Source organism: Salmo salar, chromosome ssa14 (genome assembly GCF_905237065.1).
Source record: "Salmo salar chromosome ssa14, Ssal_v3.1, whole genome shotgun sequence".
NCBI classification, from domain to species: domain Eukaryota; kingdom Metazoa; phylum Chordata; class Actinopteri; order Salmoniformes; family Salmonidae; genus Salmo; species Salmo salar.
The window spans coordinates 52,367,615-52,383,586 of NC_059455.1; positions in this window are offsets into that span (position 1 = coordinate 52,367,615).

Consider the following 15,972-nt stretch of genomic DNA (forward strand, 5'->3'; position numbering starts at 1 on the left):
AGAGGAACCAGGCTATGAGGGGTGATAATACCCAATGTGGGAAACCTAGAGAGGAACCAGGCTATGAGGGGTGATAATATCCAATGTGGGAAACATAGAGAGGAACCAGGCTATGAGGGGTGATAATACCCAATGTGGTAACAGTAGAGAGGAACCAGGCTATGAGGGGGTGATAATATCCAATGTAGAAACCTAGAGAGGAACCAGGCTATGAGGGGTGATAATACCCAATGTGGAAACCTAGAGAGGAACCAGGCTATGAGGGGGTGATAATATCCAATGTAGAAACCTAGAGAGGAACCAGGCTATGAGGGGTGATAATATCCAATGGAGAAACCTAGAGAGGAACCAGGCTATGAGGGGTGATAATATCCAATGTAGAAACATAGAGAGGAACCAGGCTATGAGGGGTGATAATATCCAATGTGGGAACAGTAGAGAGGAACCAGGCTATGAGGGGTGATAATATCCAATGTAGAAACCTAGAGAGGAACCAGGCTATGAGGGGTGATAATACCCAATGTAGCAAACTTAGAGAGGAACCAGGCTATGAGGGGTGATAATATCCAATGTAGAAACCTAGAGAGGAAACCAGGCTATGAGGGGTGATAATACCCAATGTGGGAAACCTAGAGAGGAACCAGGCTATGAGGGGTGATAATATCCAATGTAGAAACCTAGAGAGGAAACCAGGCTATGAGGGGTGATAATATCCAATGTGAGAAACATAGAGAGGAACCAGGCTATGAGGGGTGATAATATCCAATGTGGAAACCTAGAGAGGAACCAGGCTATGAGGGGGTGATAATATCCAATGTAGAAACCTAGAGAGGAAACCAGGCTATGAGGGGTGATAATACCCAATGTAGAAACACTAGAGAGGAACCAGGCTATGAGGGGTGATAATATCCAATGTGGGAACAGTAGAGAGGAACCAGGCTATGAGGGGTGATAATACCCAATGTAGAAACCTAGAGAGGAACCAGGCTATGAGGGGTGATAATATCCAATGTAGAAACATAGAGAGGAACCAGGCTATGAGGGGTGATAATATCCAATGTGGGAAACCTAGAGAGGAACCAGGCTATGAGGGGTGATAATACCCAATGTAGAAACCAAGAGAGGAACCAGGCTATGAGGGGTGATAATATCCAATGTAGAAACCTAGAGAGGAACCAGGCTATGAGGGGTGATAATACGCAATGTGGAAACCTAGAGAGGAACCAGGCTATGAGGGGTGATAATATCCAATGTGGGAAACCTAGAGAGGAAACCAGGCTATGAGGGGTGATAATATCCAATGTAGAAACCTAGAGAGGAACCAGGCTATGAGGGGTGGTAATATCCAACGTGGGCACAGTAGAGAGGAACCAGGCTATGAAGGGTGATAATATCCAATGTGGGAAACCTAGAGAGGAACCAGGCTATGAGGGGTGATAATATCCAATGTGGGAACCTAGAGAGGAACCAGGCTATGAGGGGTGATAATATCCAATGTAGAAACCTAGAGAGGAACCAGGCTATGAGGGGTGATAATATCCAACGTGGGCACAGCAGAGAGGAACCAGGCTATGAGGGGTGATAATATCCAATGTGGGAAACCTAGAGAGGAACCAGGCTATGAGGGGTGATAATATCCAATGTAGAAACCTAGAGAGGAACCAGGCTATGAGGGGTGATAATACCCAATGTAGAAAGCTAGAGAGGAACCAGGCTATGAGGGGTGATAATATCCAATGTGGGCACAGTAGAGAGGAAACCAGGCTATGAGGGGTGATAATACCCAATGTGGGAAACTTAGAGAGGAAACCAGGCTATGAGGGGTGATAATATCCAATGTGGGAAACCTAGAGAGGAACCAGGCTATGAGGGGTGATAATATCCAATGTGGGAAACGTAGAGAGGAACCAGGCTATGAGGGGTGATAATATCCAATGTGGGAAACCTAGAGAGGAAACCAGGCTATGAGGGGTGATAATATCCAATGTAGAAACCTAGAGAGGAACCAGGCTATGAGGGGTGGTAATACCCAATGTGGGAAACTTAGAGAGGAACCAGGCTATGAAGGGTGATAATATCCAATGTGGGAAACCTAGAGAGGAAACCAGGCTATGAGGGGTGGTAATATCCAATGTAGAAACCTAGAGAGGAAACCAGGCTATGAGGGGTGATAATATCCAATGTAGAAACCTAGAGAGGAAACCAGGCTATGAGGGGTGATAATATCCAATGTGAGAAACATAGAGAGGAACCAGGCTATGATGGGTGATAATACCCAATGTGTGCACAGTAGAGAGGAACCAGGCTATGAGGGGTGATAATACCCAATGTAGAAACCTAGAGAGGAACCAGGCTATGAGGGGTGATAATATCCAATGTAGAAACCTAGAGAGGAACCAGGCTATGAGGGGTGATAATATCCAATGTGGGAAACCTAGAGAGGAACCAGGCTATGAGGGGTGATAATATCCAATGTAGAAACCTAGAGAGGAAACCAGGCTATGAGGGGTGAAAATACGCAATGTAGAAACCTAGAGAGGAACCAGGCTATGAGGGGTGATAATATCCAATGTAGAAACCTAGAGAGGAACCAGGATATGAGGGGTGAAAATATCCAATGTGGGCACAGTAGAGAGGAACCAGGCTATGAGGGGTGATAATATCCAATGTAGAAACATAGAGAGGAACCAGGCTATGAGGGGTGATAATACCCAATGTAGAAACCAAGAGAGGAACCAGGCTATGAGGGGTGATAATATCCAATGTAGAAACCTAGAGAGGAACCAGGCTATGAAGGGTGATAATATCCAATGTGGGAAACATAGAGGGGAACCAGGCTATGACGGGTGGTAATATCCAATGTAGAAACCTAGAGAGGAACCAGGCTATGAGGGGTGATAATACGCAATGTAGAAACCTAGAGAGGAACCAGGCTATGAAGGGTGATAATATCCAATGTGGGAAACCTAGAGAGGAACCAGGCTATGACGGGTGGTAATATCCAATGTAGAAACCTAGAGAGGAACCAGGCTATGAGGGGTGATAATATCCAATGTGGGCACAGTAGAGAGGAACCAGGCTATGAAGGGTGATAATATCCAATGTGGGAAACCTAGAGAGGAACCAGGCTATGAGGGGTGATAATATCCAATGTGGGCACAGTAGAGAGGAACCAGGCTATGAGGGGTGATAATATCCAATGTAGAAACCTAGAGAGGAACCAGGCTATGAGGGGTGATAATATCCAATGTGGGCACAGTAGAGAGGAACCAGGCTATGAGGGGTGATAATATCCAATGTGGGAAACCTAGAGAGGAACCAGGCTATGAGGGGTGATAATATCCAATGTGGGAAACCTAGAGAGGAACCAGGCTATGAGGGGTGATAATATCCAATGTAGAAACCTAGAGAGGAACCAGGCTATGAGGGATGATAATATCCAATGTAGAAACCTAGAGAGGAACCAGGCTATGAGGGGTGATAATATCCAATGTGGGCACAGTAGAGAGGAACCAGGCTATGAGGGGTGATAATACCCAATGTGAGAAACTTAGAGAGGAACCAGGCTATGAGGGGTGATAATATCCAATGTGGGAAACCTAGAGAGGAACCAGGCTATGAGGGGTGATAATATTCAATGTGGGAAACTTAGAGAGGAACCAGGCTATGAAGGGTGATAATATCCAATGTGGGAAACCTAGAGAGGAACCAGGCTATGAGGGGTGATAATATCCAATGTAGAAACCTAGAGAGGAACCAGGCTATGACGGGTGGTAATACCCAATGTGGGAAACTTAGAGAGGAACTAGGCTATGAAGGGTGATAATATCCAATGTGGGAAACCTAGAGAGGAACCAGGCTATGAGGGGTGATAATATCCAATGTAGAAACCTAGAGAGGAACCAGGCTATGAGGGGTGATAATATCCAATGTAGAAACCTAGAGAGGAAACCAGGCTATGAGGGGTGATAATATCCAATGTAGAAACATAGAGAGGAACCAGGCTATGAGGGGTGATAATACCCAATGTGGGCACAGTAGAGAGGAACCAGGCTATGAGGGGTGATAATACCCAATGTAGAAACCTAGAGAGGAACCAGGCTATGAGGGGTGATAATATCCAATGTAGAAACCTAGAGAGGAACCAGGCTATGAAGGGTGATAATATCCAATGTGGGAAACCTAGAGAGGAACCAGGCTATGACGGGTGGTAATATCCAATGTAGAAACCTAGAGAGGAACCAGGCTATGAGGGGTGAAAATACGCAATGTAGAAACCTAGAGAGGAACCAGGCTATGAGGGGTGATAATATCCAATGTAGAAACCTAGAGAGGAACCAGGATATGAGGGGTGAAAATATCCAATGTGGGCACAGTAGAGAGGAACCAGGCTATGAGGGGTGATAATATCCAATGTAGAAACATAGAGAGGAACCAGGCTATGAGGGGTGATAATACCCAATGTAGAAACCAAGAGAGGAACCAGGCTATGAGGGGTGATAATATCCAATGTAGAAACCTAGAGAGGAACCAGGCTATGAAGGGTGATAATATCCAATGTGGGAAACATAGAGAGGAAACCAGGCTATGAGGGGTGGTAATATCCAATGTAGAAACCTAGAGAGGAAACCAGGCTATGAGGGGTGATAATACGCAATGTAGAAACCTAGAGAGGAACCAGGCTATGAAGGGTGATAATATCCAATGTGGGAAACCTAGAGAGGAACCAGGCTATGACGGGTGATAATATCCAATGTAGAAACCTAGAGAGGAACCAGGCTATGAGGGGTGGTAATATCCAACGTGGGAACGTAGAGAGGAACCAGGCTATGAAGGGTGATAATATCCAATGTGGGAAACCTAGAGAGGAACCAGGCTATGAGGGGTGATAATATCCAATGTGGGCACAGTAGAGAGGAACCAGGCTATGAGGGGTGATAATATCCAATGTAGAAACCTAGAGAGGAACCAGGCTATGAGGGGTGGTAATATCCAACGTGGGCACAGTAGAGAGGAACCAGGCTATGAGGGGTGATAATATCCAATGTGGGAAACCTGGAGAGGAACCAGGCTATGAGGGGTGATAATATTCAATGTGGGAAACCTAGAGAGGAAACCAGGCTATGAGGGGTGATAATATCCAATGTAGAAACCTAGAGAGGAACCAGGCTATGAGGGGTGACAATACCCAATGTAGAAAGCTAGAGAGGAACCAGGCTATGAGGGGTGATAATATCCAATGTGGGCACAGTAGAGAGGAAACCAGGCTATGAGGGGTGATAATACCCAATGTGGGAAACCTAGAGAGGAAACCAGGCTATGAGGGGTGATAATATCCAATGTGGGAAACCTAGAGAGGAAACCAGGCTATGAGGGGTGATAATATCCAATGTGGGAAACTTAGAGAGGAAACCAGGCTATGAAGGGTGATAATATCCAATGTGGGAAACCTAGAGAGGAACCAGGCTATGAGGGGTGATAATATCCAATGTAGAAACCTAGAGAGGAACCAGGCTATGACGGGTGGTAATAACCAATGTGGGAAACTTAGAGAGGAAACTAGGCTATGAAGGGTGATAATATCCAATGTGGGAAACCTAGAGAGGAACCAGGCTATGAGGGGTGGTAATATCCAATGTAGAAACCTAGAGAGGAAACCAGGCTATGAGGGGTGATAATATCCAATGTAGAAACCTAGAGAGGAAACCAGGCTATGAGGGGTGATAATATCCAATGTAGAAACATAGAGAGGAACCAGGCTATGAGGGGTGATAATACCCAATGTGGGCACGTAGAGAGGAACCAGGCTATGAGGGGTGATAATACCCAATGTAGAAACCTAGAGAGGAACCAGGCTATGAGGGGTGATAATATCCAATGTAGAAACCTAGAGAGGAACCAGGCTATGAAGGGTGATAATATCCAATGTGGGAAACCTAGAGAGGAACCAGGCTATGACGGGTGGTAATATCCAATGTAGAAACCTAGAGAGGAACCAGGCTATGAGGGGTGAAAATACGCAATGTAGAAACCTAGAGAGGAACCAGGCTATGAGGGGTGATAATATCCAATGTAGAAACCTAGAGAGGAACCAGGATATGAGGGGTGAAAATATCCAATGTGGGCACAGTAGAGAGGAACCAGGCTATGAGGGGTGATAATACCCAATGTGGGAAACCTAGAGAGGAACCAGGCTATGACGGGTGGTAATATCCAATGTAGAAACCTAGAGAGGAACCAGGCTATGAGGGGTGACAATACCCTATGTAGAAAGCTAGAGAGGAACCAGGCTATGAGGGGTGATAATACGCAATGTAGAAACCTAGAGAGGAACCAGGCTATGAAGGGTGATAATATCCAATGTGGGAAACCTAGAGAGGAACCAGGCTATGAGGGGTGATAATATCCAATGTAGAAACCTAGAGAGGAAACCAGGCTATGAGGGGTGGTAATATCCAACGTGGGAACAGTAGAGAGGAACCAGGCTATGAGGGGTGATAATATCCAATGTGGGAAACCTAGAGAGGAACCAGGCTATGAGGGGTGATAATATCCAATGTGGGCACAGTAGAGAGGAACCAGGCTATGAGGGGTGATAATATCCAATGTAGAAACCTAGAGAGGAACCAGGCTATGAGGGGTGATAATATCCAACGTGGGCACAGTAGAGAGGAACCAGGCTATGAGGGGTGATAATATCCAATGTGGGAAACCTAGAGAGGAACCAGGCTATGAGGGGTGATAATATCCAATGTGGGAAACCTAGAGAGGAACCAGGCTATGAGGGGTGATAATATCCAATGTGGAAACTAGAGAGGAACCAGGCTATGAGGGGGTGATAATATCCAATGTAGAAACCTAGAGAGGAACCAGGCTATGAGGGGTGATAATACACAATGTGGTCACAGTAGAGAGGAACCAGGCTATGAGGGGGTGATAATATCCAATGTAGAAACCTAGAGAGGAACCAGGCTATGAGGGGTGATAATACCCAATATAGAAACCTAGAGAGGAACCAGGCTATGAGGGGTGATAATATCCAATGTAGAAACATAGAGAGGAACCAGGCTATGAGGGGTGATAATATCCAATGTGGGAAACTTAGAGAGGAACGAGGCTATGAGGGGTGATAATATCCAATGTGGGAAACCTAGAGAGGAACCAGGCTATGAGGGGTGATAATATCCAATGTAGAAACCTAGAGAGGAACCAGGCTATGAGGGGTGGTAATATCCAACGTGGGAACCGTAGAGAGGAAACCAGGCTATGAGGGGTGATAATATCCAATGTGGGAAACCTTGAGAGGAACCAGGCTATGAGGGGTGATAATATCCAATGTGGGAAACCTAGAGGGGAACCAGGCTATGACGGGTGGTAATATCCAATGTAGAAACCTAGAGAGGAACCAGGCTATGAGGGGTGACAATACCCAATGTAGAAACCTAGAGAGGAACCAGGCTATGAGGGGTGATAATATCCAATGTGGGCAACAGTAGAGAGGAACCAGGCTATGAGGGGTGATAATACCCAATGTGGGAAACCTAGAGAGGAACCAGGCTATGAGGGGTGATAATATCCAATGTGGGAAACCTAGAGAGGAAACCAGGCTATGAGGGGTGATAATATCCAATGTGAGAAACCTAGAGAGGAACCAGGCTATGAGGGGTGATAATATCCAATGTGGGAAACCTAGAGAGGAACCAGGCTATGAGGGGTGGTAATATCCAATGTAGAAACCTAGAGAGGAACCAGGCTATGAGGGGTGATAATACCCAATGTGGGAAACCTAGAGAGGAACCAGGCTATGAGGGGTGATAATATCCAATGTAGAAACCTAGAGAGGAACCAGGCTATGAGGGGTGATAATATCCAATGTGGGAAACCTAGAGAGGAACCAGGCTATGACGGGTGGTAATATCCAATGTAGAAACCTAGAGAGGAACCAGGCTATGAGGGGTGAAAATACGCAATGTAGAAACCTAGAGAGGAACCAGGCTATGAGGGGTGATAACATCCAATGTAGAAACCTAGAGAGGAACCAGGATATGAGGGGTGAAAATATCCAATGTGGGCACAGTAGAGAGGAACCAGGCTATGAGGGGTGATAATACCCAATGTGGGAAACCTAGAGAGTAACCAGGCTATGACGGGTGGTAATATCCAATGTAGAAACCTAGAGAGGAACCAGGCTATGAGGGGTGACAATATCCTATGTAGAAAGCTAGAGAGGAACCAGGCTATGAGGGGTGATAATACGCAATGTAGAAACCTAGAGAGGAACCAGGCTATGAGGGGTGATAATATCCAATGTGGGAAACCTAGAGAGGAACCAGGCTATGACGGGTGATAATATCCAATGTAGAAACCTAGAGAGGAACCAGGCTATGAGGGGTGATAATATCCAACGTGGGCACAGTAGAGAGTAACCAGGCTATGAAGGGTGATAATATCCAATGTGGGAAACCTAGAGAGGAACCAGGCTATGAGGGGTGATAATATCCAATGTGGGCACAGTAGAGAGGAACCAGGCTATGAGGGGTGATAATATCCAATGTAGAAACCTAGAGAGGAACCAGGCTATGAGGGGTGGTAATATCCAACGTGGGCACAGTAGAGAGGAACCAGGCTATGAGGGGTGATAATATCCAATGTGGGAAACCTAGAGAGGAACCAGGCTATGAGGGGTGATAATATCCAATGTGGGAAACCTAGAGAGGAAACCAGGCTATGAGGGGTGATAATACCCAATGTGGTAACTAGAGAGGAAACCAGGCTATGAGGGGTGATAATATCCAATGTAGAAACCTAGAGAGGAACCAGGCTATGAGGGGTGATAATACACAATGTGGGCACAGTAGAGAGGAACCAGGCTATGAGGGGGTGATAATATCCAATGTAGAAACCTAGAGAGGAACCAGGCTATGAGGGGTGATAATACCCAATGTAGAAACCTAGAGAGGAACCAGGCTATGAGGGGTGATAATATCCAATGTAGAAACATAGAGAGGAACCAGGCTATGAGGGGTGATAATATCCAATGTGGGAAACGTAGAGAGGAACCAGGCTATGAGGGGTGATAATATCCAATGTGGGAAACCTAGAGAGGAAACCAGGCTATGAGGGGTGATAATATCCAATGTAGAAACCTAGAGAGGAACCAGGCTATGAGGGGTGGTAATATCCAATGTGGGAAACAGTAGAGAGGAACCAGGCTATGAGGGGTGATAATATCCAATGTGGGAAACCTAGAGAGGAACCAGGCTATGAGGGGTGATAATATCCAATGTGGGAAACCTAGAGAGGAAACCAGGCTATGAGGGGTGATAATATCCAATGTAGAAACCTAGAGAGGAACCAGGCTATGAGGGGTGACAATACCCAATGTAGAAAGCTAGAGAGGAACCAGGCTATGAGGGGTGATAATATCCAATGTGGAAACGTAGAGAGGAACCAGGCTATGAGGGGTGATAATACCCAATGTGGGAAACGTAGAGAGGAACCAGGCTATGAGGGGTGATAATATCCAATGTAGGAAACCTAGAGAGGAACCAGGCTATGTGGGGTGATAATATCCAATGTGGGAAACCTAGAGAGGAAACCAGGCTATGAGGGGTGATAATATCCAATGTGGGAAACCTAGAGAGGAACCAGGCTATGAGGGGTGATAATATCCAATGTAGAAACCTAGAGAGGAACCAGGCTATGAGGGGTGATAATACCCAATGTGGGAAACCTAGAGAGGAACCAGGCTATGAGGGGTGATAATATCCAATGTAGAAACCTAGAGAGGAACCAGGCTATGAGGGGTGATAATATCCAATGTAGAAACCTAGAGAGGAACCAGGCTATGAGGGGTGATAATATCCAATGTAGAAACCTAGAGAGGAAACCAGGCTATGAGGGGTGATAATATCCAATGTAGAAACCTAGAGAGGAACCAGGCTATGAGGGGTGATAATACCCAATGTGGGCACAGTAGAGAGGAACCAGGCTATGAGGGGTGATAATATCCAATGTAGAAACCTAGAGAGGAACCAGGCTATGAGGGGTGATAATATCCAATGTAGAAACCTAGAGAGGAACCAGGCTATGAAGGGTGATAATATCCAATGTGGGAAACCTAGAGAGGAACCAGGCTATGACGGGTGGTAATATCCAATGTGAGAAACCTAGAGAGGAACCAGGCTATGAGGGGTGAAAATACGCAATGTAGAAACCTAGAGAGGAACCAGGCTATGAGGGGTGATAATATCCAATGTAGAAACCTAGAGAGGAACCAGGATATGAGGGGTGAAAATATATAATGTGGGCACAGTAGAGAGGAACCAGGCTATGAGGGGTGATAATACCCAATGTGGGAAACCTAGAGAGGAAACCAGGCTATGAGGGGTGGTAATATCCAATGTAGAAACCTAGAGAGGAACCAGGCTATGAGGGGTGACAATACCCAATGTGGAAAGCTAGAGAGGAACCAGGCTATGAGGGGTGATAATACGCAATGTAGAAACCTAGAGAGGAACCAGGCTATGAGGGGTGATAATATCCAATGTGGGAAACCTAGAGAGGAACCAGGCTATGAGGGGGTGGTAATATTCAATGTAGAAACCTAGAGAGGAAACCAGGCTATGAGGGGTGGTAATATCCAACGTGGGCACAGTAGAGAGTAACCAGGCTATGAGGGGTGATAATATCCAATGTGGAAACCTAGAGAGGAACCAGGCTATGAGGGGTGATAATATCCAATGTGGGCAAAGCTAGAGAGGAACCAGGCTATGAGGGGTGATAATATCCAATGTAGAAACCTAGAGAGGAACCAGGCTATGAGGGGTGATAATATCCAACGTGGGCACACTAGAGAGGAACCAGGCTATGAGGGGTGATAATATCCAATGTGGGAAACCTAGAGAGGAACCAGGCTATGAGGGGTGATAATATCCAATGTGGGAAACCTAGAGAGGAAACCAGGCTATGAGGGGTGATAATACCCAATGTGGGAACAGTAGAGAGGAACCAGGCTATGAGGGGTGATAATATCCAATGTAGAAACCTAGAGAGGAACCAGGCTATGAGGGGTGATAATACACAATGTGGGCACACTAGAGAGGAACCAGGCTATGAGGGGTGATAATATCCAATGTAGAAACCTAGAGAGGAACCAGGCTATGAGGGGTGATAATACCCAATGTAGAAACCTAGAGAGGAAACCAGGCTATGAGGGGTGATAATATCCAATGTAGAAACATAGAGAGGAACCAGGCTATGAGGGGTGATAATATCCAATGTAGAAACATAGAGAGGAAACCAGGCTATGAGGGGTGATAATATCCAATGTGGGCACAGTAGAGAGGAACCAGGCTATGAGGGGGTGATAATACCCAATGTAGAAACCAAGAGAGGAACCAGGCTATGAGGGGTGATAATATCCAATGTAGAAACCTAGAGAGGAACCAGGCTATGAAGGGTGATAATATCCAATGGGGGAAACATAGAGAGGAAACCAGGCTATGAGGGGTGATAATATCCAATGTGGGAAACCTAGAGAGGAACCAGGCTATGAGGGGTGATAATATCCAATGTAGAAACTTAGAGAGGAACCAGGCTATGAGGGGTGGTAATATCCAACGTGGGCACAGTAGAGAGGAACCAGGCTATGAAGGGTGATAATATCCAATGTGAGAAACCTAGAGAGGAACCAGGCTATGAGGGGTGATAATATCCAATGTGGGCACAGTAGAGAGGAAACCAGGCTATGAGGGGTGATAATAGCCAATGTAGAAACCTAGAGAGGAACCAGGCTATGAGGGGTGATAATATCTCAACGTGGGCACAGTAGAGAGGAAACCAGGCTATGAGGGGTGATAATATCCAATGTGGGAAACCTAGAGAGGAACCAGGCTATGAGGGGTGATAATATCCAATGTGAGAAACCTAGAGAGGAAACCAGGCTATGAGGGGTGATAATATCCAATGTAGAAACCTAGAGAGGAAACCAGGCTATGAGGGGTGATAATATCCAATGTGAGAAACCTAGAGAGGAACCAGGCTATGAGGGGTGATAATATCCAATGTAGAAACCTAGAGAGGAACCAGGCTATGAGGGGTGATAATACCCAATGTAGAAACCTAGAGAGGAAACCAGGCTATGAGGGGTGATAATATCCAATGTAGAAACATAGAGAGGAACCAGGCTATGAGGGGTGATAATATCCAATGTGGGAACTAGAGAGGAACCAGGCTATGAGGGGTGATAATACCCAATGTAGAAACCTAGAGAGGAACCAGGCTATGAGGGGTGATAATATCCAATGGAGAAACCTAGAGAGGAAACCAGGCTATGAGGGGTGGTAATATCCAAGTGTAGAAACCTAGAGAGGAACCAGGCTATGAGGGGTGATAATATCCAATGTAGAAACATAGAGAGGAACCAGGCTATGAGGGGTGATAATATCCAATGTAGAAACCTAGAGAGGAACCAGGCTATGAGGGGTGATAATATCCAATGTGGGAAACATAGAGAGGAACCAGGCTATGACGGGTGGTAAAACCAATGTAGAAACCTAGAGAGGAAACCAGGCTATGAGGGGTGATAATACGCAGTGTAGAAACCTAGAGAGGAACCAGGCTATGAGGGGTGATAATATCCAATGTAGAAACCTAGAGAGGAAACCAGGCTATGAGGGGTGAAAATATACAATGTGGGCACAGTAGAGAGGAAACCAGGCTATGAGGGGTGATAATATCCAATGTGGGAAACCTAGAGAGGAACCAGGCTATGAGGGGTGGTAATATCCAATGTAGAAACCTAGAGAGAAACCAGGCTATGAGGGGTGACAATACCCAATGTAGAAAGCTAGAGAGGAACCAGGCTATGAGGGGTGATAATATCCAATGTGGGCAAAGTAGAGAGGAAACCAGGCTATGAGGGGTGATAATATCCAATGTGGGAAACTTAGAGAGGAAACCAGGCTATGAGGGGTGATAATATCCAATGTAGAAACCTAGAGAGGAAACCAGGCAATGAGGGGTGATAATATCCAATGTAGAAACCTAGAGAGGAACCAGGCTATGAGGGGTGATAATATCCAATGTGGGAAACATAGAGAGGAAACCAGGCTATGAGGGGTGATAATAACCAATGTAGAAACCTAGAGAGGAACCAGGCTATGAGGGGTGATAATACGCAGTGTAGAAACCTAGAGAGGAACCAGGCTATGAGGGGTGATAATATCCAATGTAGAAACCTAGAGAGGAACCAGGCTATGAGGGGTGAAAATATACAATGTGGGCACAGTAGAGAGGAAACCAGGCTATGAGGGGTGATAATACCCAATGTGGGAAACCTAGAGAGGAACCAGGCTATGAGGGGTGGTAATATTCAATGTAGAAACCTAGAGAGAAACGAGGCTATGAGGGGTGACAATACCCAATGTAGAAAGCTAGAGAGGATCCAGGCTATGAGGGGTGATAATATCCAATGTGGGCACAGTAGAGAGGAACCAGGCTATGAGGGGTGATAATACCCAATGTGGGAAACTTAGAGAGGAAACCAGGCTATGAGGGGTGATAATATCCAATGTAGAAACATAGAGAGGAACCAGGCAATGAGGGGTGATAATACCCAATGTGGGCAACCTAGAGAGGAACCAGGCTATGAGGGGTGATAATACCCAATGTAGAAACCTAGAGAGGAACCAGGCTATGAAGGGTGATAATATCCAATGTGGGAAACCTAGAGAGGAACCAGGCTATGACGGGTGGTAATATCCAATGTAGAAACCTAGAGAGGAAACCAGGCTATGAGGGGTGAAAATACGCAATGTAGAAACCTAGAGAGGAAACCAGGCTATGAGGGGTGATAATATCCAATGTAGAAACCTAGAGAGGAAACCAGGCTATGAGGGGTGAAAATATTCAATGTGGGCACAGTAGAGAGGAAACCAGGCTATGAGGGGTGATAATACCCAAAGTGGGAAACCTAGAGAGGAACCAGGCTATGACGGGTGGTAATATCCAATGTAGAAAGCTAGAGAGGAACCAGGCTATGAGGGGTGATAATACGCAATGTAGAAACCTAGAGAGGAAACCAGGCTATGAAGGGTGATAATATTCAATGTGGGAAACCTAGAGAGGAAACCAGGCTATGAGGGGTGATAATATCCAATGTAGAAACTTAGAGAGGAACCAGGCTATGAGGGGTGGTAATATCTAACGTGGGCACAGTAGAGAGTAACCAGGCTATGAAGGGTGATAATATCCAATGTGGGAAACCTAGAGAGGAACCAGGCTATGAGGGGTGATAATATCCAATGTGGGCACAGTAGAGAGGAACCAGGCTATGAGGGGTGATAATATCCAATGTAGAAACCTAGAGAGGAAACCAGGCTATGAGGGGTGGTAATATTCAACGTGGGCACAGTAGAGAGGAAACCAGGCTATGAGGGGGTGATAATATTCAATGTGGGAAACCTAGAGAGGAAACCAGGCTATGAGGGGTGATAATATCCAATGTGGGAAACCTAGAGAGGAACCAGGCTATGAGGGGTGATAATATCCAATGTGGGAAACCTAGAGAGGAAACCAGGCTATGAGGGGTGATAATACCCAATGTGGGCACACTAGAGAGGAACCAGGCTATGAGGGGTGAAAATATCCAATGTGGGCACAGTAGAGAGGAAACCAGGCTATGAGGGGTGATAATACCCAATGTAGAAACCTAGAGAGGAACCAGGCTATGAGGGGTGATAATATCCAATGTAGAAACATAGAGAGGAACCAGGCTATGAGGGGTGATAATATCCAATGTGGGAAACTTAGAGAGGAACGAGGCTATGAGGGGTGATAATATCCAATGTGGGAAACCTAGAGAGGAACCAGGCTATGAGGGGTGATAATATCCAATGTAGAAACCTTGAGAGGAACCAGGGCTATGAGGGGTGATAATATCCAATGTGGAAACCTAGAGAGGAACCAGGCTATGAGGGGTGGTAATATCTAACGTGGGCACAGTAGAGAGTTACCAGGCTATGAATGGTGATAATATCCAATGTGGGAAACCTAGAGAGGAACCAGGCTATGAGGGGTGATAATATCCAATGTGGGCAACACTAGAGAGGAACCAGGCTATGAGGGGTGATAATATCCAATGTAGAAACCTAGAGAGGAACCAGGCTATGAGGGGTGATAATATCCAACGTGGGAACAGTAGAGAGGAAACCAGGCTATGAGGGGTGATAATATCCAATGTAGAAACCTAGAGAGGAAACCAGGCTATGAGGGGTGATAATATCCAATGTGGGAAACCTAGAGAGGAACCAGGCTATGAGGGGTGATAATATCCAATGTGGGAAACCTAGAGAGGAACCAGGCTATGAGGGGTGATAATATCCAATGTAGAAACCTAGAGAGGAACCAGGCTATGAGGGGTGAAAATATCCAATGTGGGCACAGTAGAGAGGAACCAGGCTATGAGGGGTGATAATACCCAAAGTGGGAAACCTAGAGAGGAACCAGGCTATGACGGGTGGTAATATCCAATGTAGAAAGCTAGAGAGGAACCAGGCTATGAGGGGTGATAATACGCAATGTAGAAACCTAGAGAGGAACCAGGCTATGAAGGGTGATAATATTCAATGTGGGAAACCTAGAGAGGAAACCAGGCTATGAGGGGTGGTAATATCCAATGTAGAAACCTAGAGAGGAAACCAGGCTATGAGGGGTGGTAATATCCAACGTGGGCACAGTAGAGAGGAACCAGGCTATGAAGGGTGATAATATCCAATGTGGGAAACCTAGAGAGGAACCAGGCTATGAGGGGTGATAATATCCAATGTGGGCACAGTAGAGAGGAACCAGGCTATGAGGGGTGATAATATCCAATGTAGAAACCTAGAGAGGAACCAGGCTATGAGGGGTGGTAATATCTAACGTGGGCACAGTAGAGAGGAACCAGGCTATGAGGGGTGATAATATCCA